This window comes from Octodon degus, unplaced genomic scaffold (assembly GCF_000260255.1).
Source record: "Octodon degus isolate 3935 unplaced genomic scaffold, OctDeg1.0 scaffold00194, whole genome shotgun sequence".
NCBI lineage: Eukaryota > Metazoa > Chordata > Mammalia > Rodentia > Octodontidae > Octodon > Octodon degus.
The window spans coordinates 1,628,499-1,637,591 of record NW_004524770.1 but is presented as its reverse complement, the minus strand read 5'-3'; the positions used below and the strand labels follow the sequence as shown (position 1 = coordinate 1,637,591).

Below are 9,093 nucleotides of genomic sequence, written 5' to 3'. Positions count from 1 at the left end.
GGGCCCGGGTGGGGCCTTGGGAGAGAGGGGCCTTGTGAGGGAGGGGCCCGGGTGGGGCCTTGGGAGGGCAGGGCCTTGGGAGGACGGAGCCTTGGGACGGAGGAGCCTGGGTGGGGCCTTGGGAGGGAGGGGCCCGGGTGGGGCCTTGGGAGGGCGGGGCCTTGGGAGGGCGGGGCCTTGTGAGGGAGGGGCCCGGGTGGGGCCTTGGGGGGGAGGGGCCCGGGTGGGGCCTTGGGAGGGCAGGGCCTTGGGAGGGCGAGGCCTTGGGAGGGAGGGGCCCGGGTGGGGCCTTGGGAGGGCAGGGCCTTGTGAGGGCGGGGCCTTGTGAGGGAGGGGCCCGGGTGGGGCCTTGGGGGGGAGGGGCCCGGGTGGGGCCTTGGGAGGGAGGGGCCCTGGTGGGGCCTTGGGAGGGCAGGGCCTTGAAGGGCGGGGCCTTGGGAGGGAGGGGCCCGGGTGGGGCCTTGGGAGGGCGGGGCCTGGGAGGGCGGGGCCTTGGGAGGGAGGGGCCCAGGTAGGGCCTTGGGGGCGGGGCCTGCAGCAGGCTGGGTGAGGAAAGGCAGGACCTTGGGGAGGGAGCCCTCCTCCCAGGAAAGAAGAACCTTCCGAGGATTGGAGGGGGTGCACTTCCTTTGTCCTGTAGATTGACTGTAATTTGCATATGAGGGTGTGTCGGCAGGACTAGGAGGATCTAGAAGACTGAGCGGGACCTCCTGGGCACGGCTTCCATGGGCTCCTATTGAGCATCTCCCCCTTGGACCAGGATCTGGGGTGTGGGGCCGATGCGGTGCAGAGTCCCTCCTTCACGCTCTCGTGCGTCATTTGCTCTTCTGTGCACTCACAAAGCCTCCAAGCTGGGTGGTTTCCAAGTCCACTTGAAGCTATGTCTTTCTTGGAACAAGCAAGGGGGCAGGACCCACTGTTACCTCCCCACTTTACAGATGGGGAGACTGAGGCACACGCAAACACCTGTGAGGTCACCCAATCTGCGGGACGCCGAGCCTGCCGAGGAAACTGCCTGAGAGCCCTCCTTACTGAGTACCATCTGCTCACCAGTTCTGCATGATTTTATAAAAACATTTTTGTTTCCAAACAAAATACAGGCAGAGAATGCCTCCCCAGCACAAAGCCGACTCAGTCTCAGCCGCGCAGAGCTCCTTTCCCGTCAAGGGCTGGGCCCGCCCCCACCCCCTGTCCGGAGCACCTCTGTTCAGCCCTCTGCAGGAACCACGCCTGTGTCTCTTCCCTAAACTGCGCACGGCTTAGCCTTGCAGTTAAGGTTTTCCACGGCAGCGAGGCACAGAAGCAGAAACACAGGGCTGGGGGGACCCTTTATTAACTCTGAAGACTTGGAGAAGATGGTGGCCTGGAGGTGGGAGGGCCTCTGCCCTGAGACAGGGACGCTGAGGCTTTAGGGACTTTTGCTAAGGATGGCGTTCGAGGGATAAGGCTCAGTGACGCGCGAGGAGCTGACCGGAGGCTCGCTGTGTGCAGCAAAGCTGCGAGGAAGCTGCATCCAGGGCTGGAGTGCGGCCGAAGGAGGAAGCGGTCGCTTGGGACATGAGCTGCTGTTTGGGATTCAGATATGTTGGATTAGGGCCATGATAATGTAGAAGTTCTTACTCAGGCCGGAACCTATCACTCACCTCCTTCTTAACACTTGATGTGGACATCTTTATGTCTTATTTATTTATTTATTTAGTACAGGGTCTCGCTATGCAGCTCAGACTCGTAGTGATCCTGTCTCAGCCTCCCCAGTGCTGGGATTACAGGCGTGCACCACCACGCCTGGTTTTGTTGGCTGGCACGGTGTGTCCAGAATTCTGGGGCGGGCACGGTACGCCATCCCAGGGATTGAATCCCGATCCTTGTGCTTGCCACGCAGGAGCCTAGACAGCCAAACTATCTCCGCAGCCCTGCGTCTCCTTTAACTTGCAGTCCTCCACGCGCTTTCCCTCCAGCGTCTCTGCTGAAGGGCTGGGTTTCGGCAGCAACTGGGGGTTGGCTAGCAGGCCCCTCTGTCCTCTGAGCTTCCTGCGCGTCAGCTGTGGGACCCAGACCGTGCTGCATGGGCTCTGTCTCACCTACGCGAGGCCAAGGAGCGCCATGCTCTGCGCGGGTGCTGAGAGGCCCTGGGGCGCGAGATGGTGGCTCCGGAGTTACCAGTTCACTTGCACCCCGCAGCTTTGATGGAGAACCCCCTCTGAGCTCTGGCCATCTGCAGAGCCCCAGCTCCCAGTGGGTGGGATGAAGCTTGAGGCTTCCCCCTCAGCCACTTTTCAGGAGAGTTAAGCGCTACCCGAAGCCTGCCTGGGCGTGCAGTCTGCTTCTTGAGCCTCACAGTGGAGGCAGAGTCAGACTCTTTCTTGGAACCTAGAAGGGCATTGAGGAGAGGCCCAGGGCCTGCTGAACCGGAAAGCTTTCAGGAAAAGGGAAGGAATCCTGCACAGCTGAAGATCCAGGGTCTAAGCAAGAAGCATACAAGCTTGGAAGGAGGGTGAGACCGACTGCCAGAGCAGCAGGGCACATGTGTGGAACAGCCGGGAGGGCAAGGAAAGGCAGCTCCTTCTTCGCACTTCAGACCTCACCTGCCTTTGTCCTCAGGAGCACATCCATGCTGGAACCCAGCTCTGAAGGCTGCGGCGTCCTCACACTTGCCACCTCCTTGGTGGCCCGTGTTAATCTCAGCAAGGATTTGAAGGCTGTGCCAACACGTGGCGCGTGGGGCCTGGAGTCAGGGAGCCGATCTCCAAGTGCATGGCCCACTGGGTGACATTCCAACTGCCCTCTCTCTTGGCAGGCATGGCACCGTGTGCAGGGAGGGGCTGGTTGGTGAGCTGCGCAGGAACGTGCTTCAACGAAGCAAATAACTTCTTGCAGCTATTCCAATTCTCTTCTCTTCAGAAAGGGATGAAGAAGGTGATCTACTTTGCAGAAGGCTGAGGTGCTGACCGCAGGGAGGACAGGGTCTCTATCAGGAAAAGGAGCTAAGGTTCTACCGCAGCTATGGTTGAAATCTCCTTACTTAATAAAAATGATTGCTCTCACGTTTGAAGGGAGGTGTCACTAAGGATTAGTGGATTTGAAGGGTTTGGGCGGTGTCAATCAATGGCAGCAATCACCTTTGGGGTCTAAGTCCTGGGCAAGTGCAGGTCTCACCAGGCTGGCTCCTGAGTCCTTTATGCATAATCTGCATGCAATAAAGAGCACAGAGTTTAAGTGTGAAGTTTGTCAAGTTCCAACAAATTATGCAGCCATGTACCCAGCATTGCAACCAAGACGTGGAACCTCCAACGGCCCGGAGACATCCTGTGAGCTCCCCTGAGCCAGTGCCCCGGGGCGGCCGAGCGCTGACTTGCTCACCTGGCCTCGTAAGGGAAGCCATGCTGTGGGCGGTGGGCGGGCGGGCAGCCTCTTCCTCCCCCTCAGAGCCTGGCTCCCAACTCCCTGCGCTGCCGTCGCCACCGTAGCCTCTGCTCCTCCCCGCTGCCAATCAGTGCTTCAGCACACCAATGTCACGTCACCTGCCAGTGGGCACTCACAGTCACCTGCTGCCTAGATCCCCACAGAGACAGATTGGCCTCCACCTGTGAGATGTGGGCCAGGGGTCAGCTGCGAGGGCTGTGGCTGCAGCGGTCGCCTCCCCTCGTGTATCCAGCAGATGGGCACCGAGCTGGCAGAGGGTGTACATGCGGCTCAGAATTTCCTTGCTCCGGCAGCCAGAGGATCCCAAGTGGGACGGGCGTGGAGCCCAGGGCGCCTTCGCTCCTCCATACTCCACTTTCTTGCAGGCTGGCTCCGCTCTGGGGCAGCTGCTCTCCAGAGCGTGGCCAAGGTGGTTCGTAGCAGCTGCAGGCTCATGTGTACAGCCGGGGAAGCAGTGTGTGTTGGGCTCGGGACTGGGTGATTTCAAGAGATCCAACAGCAACCTCACGGTGAATACTTTCTATTGACCACATCTGCGTCACCTGACCTCACAGAGGTGATAGGAGCCCCCCCTCCACCCCTAGAGCCACCCACGCTCCCAAAGAGGAGGGCTGTTACAGAAGGAAAGAGAGTAGGCAGGAGGAGCAAAAGCTGCCCAGCACCTGCAGCCACCCTTAGTGCCCGAATATGACAGCCATGGCCAGCGACCCACATGTGCCACTCGGCAGCCGGAGGGTTAGCTTCCACGGCTCTGCCATCTTGGTGCAGTGGTGGGCGGAAGTTGAACTGCCTTCCTGTGCTTTGACCTTATTTGGACTCTAAAAATAAGTAAAGATAGGAATATTAGAATGCTGGTGCTAGCAACAAGAAGCAAATGTTTTGCTAATGTAATCCAGCTGAGACGGGATGACCTTGTCTGAGCAGCCCGAAGGGGGCAGCTGCCTTCTGCGCACGTGAGGGCGAGCGTGGTGTCCAGTGCTGTGGCTAGGAGGCTCTGCTCCTCACTGTGAGGGCAGCGGCCTCTCTGAAGCACACTTGCTCTGTGTCGGCAGAGGTCATCTGGGAGTGAGTCGTGGTCTGATGCCTCCCGAGGGACTCCTGTGCACCTCCGTGGCTGTGTTGCACACCCACTCGGAGAGACCTCCCAGGGAGGAACGGCACTCTCAGGGGAGAGACTGCAGGGTGGGTGGGTGGCACCGATGGGTAGAACCGGAGGCAAGAGGGCAGGCAGGAGTGTGAGGAGGGCCCCTGCAGGCATCCATACCTCAGCGGTGCACTTTCTGCCACTCAGGAGAAGCCTCACCAAGGAGCCCGCTGGGAGGCAGCCAGGAGCCTGAGCTTCAACCCCAAACCAGAGAGAAAGTGAAACAACACATATGATTTGGTGAAAATGTTGCTTTCCCGACAAATGGCTTCTCCACCTATTGTAAAGCTGGGCCAGAGAAATACAAATAGGTGCGAGCCTGTAATCCCAGTGCGGGGGAGGCTGAGACAGGAGCATCGCTGAGTCTGAGCCGAGTAATGAGATCCTGTACCAGGTACATAAAATAAAATTTTAACAAAAGCTGAACAATGCTCCTCAGCTCCTTCTGCTGGAAGGGGCTTATGGGGTCAGGAGCCGGAAGGTTGAAGACAGCATGGAAATCTCTAGGCGAAGAGGTCCTGTGTCTCCCAGCACCAACCAGAAGACCTAATAACAGTCATTTGCATCTTTTAAATGCATGGCTGATGTTGCTGCAAAATACTCCTTTGGTGAAGTGCGTAAATCTGCTACTCCTTACTTTTCAGTAAGTGACATGTCATGCACAAAAATGCCAAATCAATAAGCAGATGCCCCTTCAGAAGGAGCTGAGCTGCAGCCTCCACAGATTGCTTGCGGCTGCGTCCTGTCTTCCTCCTTCTGGAGTGCTGCTCTGCTGCTGGTCCTAGGACTGGCCCGAGCAGGTTTGGGGCTCTGGTTGTCAGGGGGCACTGGGATCCACGGGGCTCTCCTCAGCACCCCTTCTCGGCCATCCCTGGTCCTAGGGGTGGGCACCCTGTGTCCCCAGCATCCATTGAACCTCAAGAGGGGAGAACAGCTGGCAGCTGTGAGATACTGATGCGAGGGATGCTCCAAAGGGTATCTGAGGACCTCTGGGGTGCTGAGAGGCGGGGCTTCTGGGGGACACTTTGTCTCTGATGGCCCAGGAGAGTGAGATGTGGGGGCGGGCACAGTTCCTCCTGGTGCTGGGTCCTCTCAGGGTAGGTTGGGTCCCAGGCAGCATGGAGAGGCAGCGGAGCCGGGGAAGCCTGGAAGGCCCCTGTCCTTAGAGGAGGAGCATGCCAAAGGCAGTGGTTCTGGAAGTTGTCAGAGTGGGCAGGCAGCAGGGGCTGTCTGCGGTGCCCAATGAGTGCCGGCCACACTGCCGATTTGTCACTGCACACAGCCAGCCTGTAGCCCTGGCTTGGTTCATCTGAGAGGTGGGGTCACTGGGGCTGCCCTTGGAGGTCCCTGGAGAGCAGAGCTTTGCTGCCAGCTGCTGAGCCCACCAGCTGTCATTCTCCCCCTGTGCACACACACAGACATGCACTTACATACACAGAGCTGCACACACGTGCTATCATGCACACAGATTGTACACTCACACACTCTTGCCCACAGCCGCACGTGTGTGCACATGTATGCAGATGCACACACAAGTGTAAACCTGTGCACATGCAAGAGGTACTCACATGCTTATGCATACATTCACACGGATACACGCTCATGCACACTTCCACTCACTCACACTCATCTACAGTACACGGATTTGAACTCACTCCCAGGCTTGCTGTCACTTTGCCCGTGCACACACGGGAGTGGCCCCACAGCCCCCATTAGCCTCAAGTGTCCTGGGAGAAAAAGGCCCAGGAGCCTTGGGAACACACAGGCAGCAGCAGCAACAAAACCACGGGTCCTTGGAGAGGGAACCAAGACAAGGGGAGACGGCCCGAGGAGAGTGCTCTCAGGCTTTCGTCTGTCACAGGCCCCGCTGGCCCACATACTGGGGAGCTCTCTGCGAAATAGCCAAATCCTGGCCTGAGCCCAAGATGAGCTCATGCGGGCGGGTGTAGGCTGTGCCTCATCTGTCCCATTAGCTGCGGCGAGAGGCCCCTTGGTGGCCGCCACTGCCTTGGGAGATGAGAGCAGGGGCAGACAGGGCCAGCACAGGAGGGTGAGGACCACAGCTGCGTCTCCCAGGGCTCCAGCGCTCCTAGCTGCTTGTTTCTGGTCACTGCAGCCCCCAGAGTCCCAGCCCAGATACCTCAGCTGTCCCCAAGTGGAGTCTGTCCCCATGCTCGGCTCTGCTCTCCCGGCTGCTCTCGCTGAAGGTCGTGTCAGCTCCTTCTGGTAGTTTCTAAGCAATCCCATCTGTCATAGTAGTAGCACAATGCTAAAAATAGCAGCCCTGTGGATATACACCTGTGTTGTCCCCACGCAGCGAGGCTCTCCACCCTGTACCAGGGGCTCTTGTTTGGGAGGAGACTGGCCTGGCCCAGGGAGACGCTGATGTTCTGGCCCAGAATGGAGCATGGCTCTCCATGGCAGTGGGTGCGCCACGACCTCCCACCCCTGCAGGAGCCTGCCCGGGAGAGACAGCTCGCGTCTGGTGGGGGCACCAGGGATTGAACCCAGGCCTTTGCGCTTGCCAGGGAAGTGCTTATTCCACTGAGCCATTCCTCAGCCCCCAGCAATTTTCTTAAGCAGAGTAGTAAAGACACAGCCGCAGTGGGTGTCTGTTCAGCACCCTGACTGTGGACAGCTCCCAGACAGGTCCTCCCAGCCCAGGACTGGGGCCGGGTGTGTGTGTGTGTGTGTGTGTGTGTGTGTGTGTGTGTGTGTCCAGCAAGACAACCATCCAGAAGTCCCTGACCCCACTGTCCCCAAGTCCATAGGAAGTGAGCCCCTCTGGACACATGAACACAGGACCGGCTCCATCTGATGAACATGGAGCTAAATGAGGGTAATTAATTTATGAGTCACAGCAAGTTAATTAAAATGTCTACTTACTAATGGTTCCTGGGCACAACTTGGAATGAGGGTGCTACCGCAGAGATTTCTTCTATTTGGGGACTCCCTGATTGGAAAGTGGTCCTGCCAAGTTTCTAATGTGCCCCCCACAGACTGGTGCGGCAGCGCCCGGGTTATTAATGCAGTGTGGCATTCCTTGTTTTGGTATATTAATAATTAATAGAGACATGCGAATAATTGCTGTTGCAGCTGCGGTTACTGCTGCTCGTGGCCTCTTCCCTTAGTAGCAGCGCTGTCCTGCGTCCTCAGATGAGGCAGGGTCAGCTCTGGGAGGGCAAGCACCCTAGCCAGGGACGGTCGAGGCACAGGGAAGCCTAGCTGGGATGGTGTGCAAACCACTTAAGAAGTTGCCTATGCCCTACAGAGTCACCTAAGACCCCCCACTCAGGGGCATCTGTGGGAGCCCGAGGACCTGCTCGACTGGACACAGCGGCAGGCCTATGCAGAGGGGTGGCAGAGCCCAGCAGGCTCTGCAGCAGGCCTTGAGCAGCGTCTGCACCACAGCCTCGTTAGCTCCAGGGCTCCTGTTTTTGCATTGTCTTGTGCAGAATGGATGCCGCAGTGTGTCACCTTGCAGAGGCCTCTGGACCTGGTGGTTGACAGCGGTTGGCAGCAGCGGGCACTTGGAGCAGTAGTTGCTTCTTGTCTCCTAAGGGTTTTACCACATCCTTTCTCTTAGAAAGCACTACACAAATCACCTTGTCTTGTGGCTTCACCCTACACCTCCACACTGAGTACCCCTCAAGCTGAAGGGTCCCACCCAGCTGGGTGGGATTCTATGCAGGGTGAGTGTAGCCCCCCACCCCAGCTGGAGCCCATGGAGCTCAGCAGGACCCCTGCTACAGAGTTCAGGTGGCTGTGTAGTTTTCAAGGAGCCTGGAGCAGCCTCCACCCAACCATCTCTGAAGAGGCTCTGGATCCACACTTAGGTGTCAGGTAGCACCCAGGGGCCCCCCAAAGGAGAACAGAAGAGAAGAGCAGGCCTAAGAACAGTCCTCCAAATTCAGGCAGTAGCCACCCCTGGGGTAGCCCCATGCTCTGGCTACAGACCATGACCTGTGTGAAAGTCTAAAGGGCTTCTACTTGGCATCATACTATTCCAGTGCCAATGTCCCGGCCACAAGGGACTGCCTGCTTTCACAGTGACCCTCTGAGGGTGGGTCTTGGTAATTCTCCCTATTGTATAGAGTGGCAAATTGAGGCCCAGGCAAGTTCCATGACTTCTGAGGTCATGTGACTGTGCGACGGCTAAGGTGGGCTTACAGCCCAGGCAGAGAACAGAGCCACAGGCGGGCCTCCTGTCTCCGGTCTGGCAGCTGCAGAGGTGACAAGGCGTCCTGCACACAGCTCTTCCAACAGATCTCTGATACCCTGCCTTCCTTTGCCTGCCCCTCTGCCTCCTTCTTCTCTTTCTGCCTCTGTTTCTCTCTGCCTCGGCTTCTCCCTGTGTAGGCATCTGAAGCCTGTCTGTTGTCCCAACATCCGCACACACTAGGGCACATCCGCATGTCACTGGTCACCTGCATGTGCTTGTGTCCTTGACCTTGGGGCTGGCCCCTCTTGGGAAGCTTACCCTGCACCTCCTGCCTTTCCACAGGATTCTAATGCTCAGGAGCTCC

At 58.2% G+C, this 9,093-nt stretch overlaps 1 long non-coding RNA gene across 1 annotated transcript in view; it reads left to right on the top strand.

Moving 5' to 3' along the window:
• Positions 1-4,832, top strand: part of LOC111813504 — a 26,809-nt gene extending 21,977 nt beyond the window's left edge. Inside the window, exon 3 of the long non-coding RNA XR_002818743.1 lies at positions 2,182-4,832. This is a non-coding gene — a long non-coding RNA (uncharacterized LOC111813504). The remainder of the gene's footprint in view (positions 1-2,181) is intronic.
• The last annotated feature ends 4,261 nt before the right edge of the window (positions 4,833-9,093 follow it).